This window comes from Hipposideros armiger, unplaced genomic scaffold, assembly GCF_001890085.2.
Source record: "Hipposideros armiger isolate ML-2016 unplaced genomic scaffold, ASM189008v1 scaffold_1146, whole genome shotgun sequence".
Classification (NCBI taxonomy): Eukaryota; Metazoa; Chordata; class Mammalia; order Chiroptera; family Hipposideridae; genus Hipposideros; species Hipposideros armiger.
This window is the reverse complement of record NW_017732496.1, coordinates 1-1,863: the sequence shown is the minus strand read 5'-3', so window position 1 is coordinate 1,863 and position 1,863 is coordinate 1.

Below are 1,863 nucleotides of genomic sequence, written 5' to 3'. Positions count from 1 at the left end.
TTATCATTTCTCCTTATCATTTCCTCTGGTCTGACAGTTTCTCAGCCTCTCTTTGTTTTTCATGGCCTTGACAGTTTCAAAGAATACTAATCAAGTCTTTTATTAATTCCCCTCAATTTGGATTTCTTTGATGCTTATATTGAAGTTATGAATTGTGGGGAAATTTGCCTTCTCATGACATCATATCAAGGGGTATGTACATAAAATCAACAAGGAAAGTTTTTGAACATTGACACATCCCACTTTGATTTTTCGCCTCCATTTTTTCATAACATAAAAATTTCCATAGCACAGTGCTACTTTTATCTGTAAGTCACCATTCTGACAGTTCATTGGTTAATGTCCAAGATTTGATAAAAATCCATATCACGTCATCATTATTTAGTTTCTTTATGCCATAGAACATTCTTACTTTTCCCACCAATCAGATGTTTCTTTTCCCTCTTCAACGTAAAATCATCAACCAATTTGCAATGCAGCCACTTTCCAGGTTGAATGTTTGGTTCTCTATAATTCATCTACCATTTGTAAGCTATGCCTCTTGTTTGACATTGTCTGGAAACATCATGGAGAGTCGCTTATTCTCTTGAAGTTAGGAAGTTCTCCAGGGGATATAATGCAGGGGGCCAAAATCATGGAGTCACCTGTTTGTGTATGCAGTGGGTCTCCCAGTAGTCCCTACTGCTATATGTTCTTGAATATACCATTACCCACTTATCGGAACCTGCCGATATGTCGAACAGTCCTGAGGTGGGGAGTGAGGATTAATAAAAGAGACAGAAGAGAGAGTTACCGGGAGGACTCCAGTAAATACTGAAGCCTGGAGTTTATTTTCCACCACCATTATATACATCCAGGGTGTGCACAAAAAAGAAGGGACAAATATGCATTACCTCATTCCAGAGTAATTCTTGATAATCCACTTAGAAACTTAAAGGTCAGTGGGGACAATTTCTTCCATAATCCCAGATAACTATCTATCTTTATTGTGTCTCCCAAGGCACTGGCCATTCTCTCCACATACCTCGAGATTAAGCAAAACACCCTCCAGGTGCAAGTAAAACAAGAAGTAAAACAAGTTATGTATCAGTAAAGTCATCCTGTATGGCTCCCAACACCCACTAATAACAGAATACTTTCAGACATTTCCCTCCCTATTGCAATGATGATCTGTCATATCATAGGATGTAATGGATATTTCAGATCTTAAAATATTTTATGTTCTTTCAAAACTGAGGAAGTTTCAATTAAGCCTAATAACAGGCCAACAGACCCTAGAAGTTGGGAAATACCTTAAACAAACTTTAGTTTTCTAGTCCAAAATTCCATCAGTTGCCACTGGATGACAGTCTTGGTCTTTTGCCAAAGTGTCTAACTTGTAACATTGCAAAGAACCCAATTTTGCCATGACTCACTGAAGCTGTAAAGAGCCTGCTGGGGCTCCTAGTTCACTCAAATTCAGTTTATTTCTTGGTAACTTTGTGAATAGGAACTAATAAAATTTTCACATGATTTATTCAGAAATGAAAGTTGATCAACTTTTGCCTCTTGCTTTGATTTTGAAGTTGACAAAGATAAAGACAATAATTTATTTTTGATTGTCTGAAAGGTACCTTTATTTATCCTGATCCAAGTTATGCATGAGAACTTCATCATCTGCCCTGGTGCCTATACTTCAGTTGTGTTAATCAACCATTCTCTAGTGGTTATAAGATTAATAAGCATTTGTAATCCAGTGTTAGTTTGGTCTTCAGTTTAAGATATTGATATTATATTATCAGTGTAATGCATAACAGTACTTTTAATTGAATCAAATGTTAGTCTCTTCTCATTAGGTTGTGGCAATAAATAGGGAATTTAAAT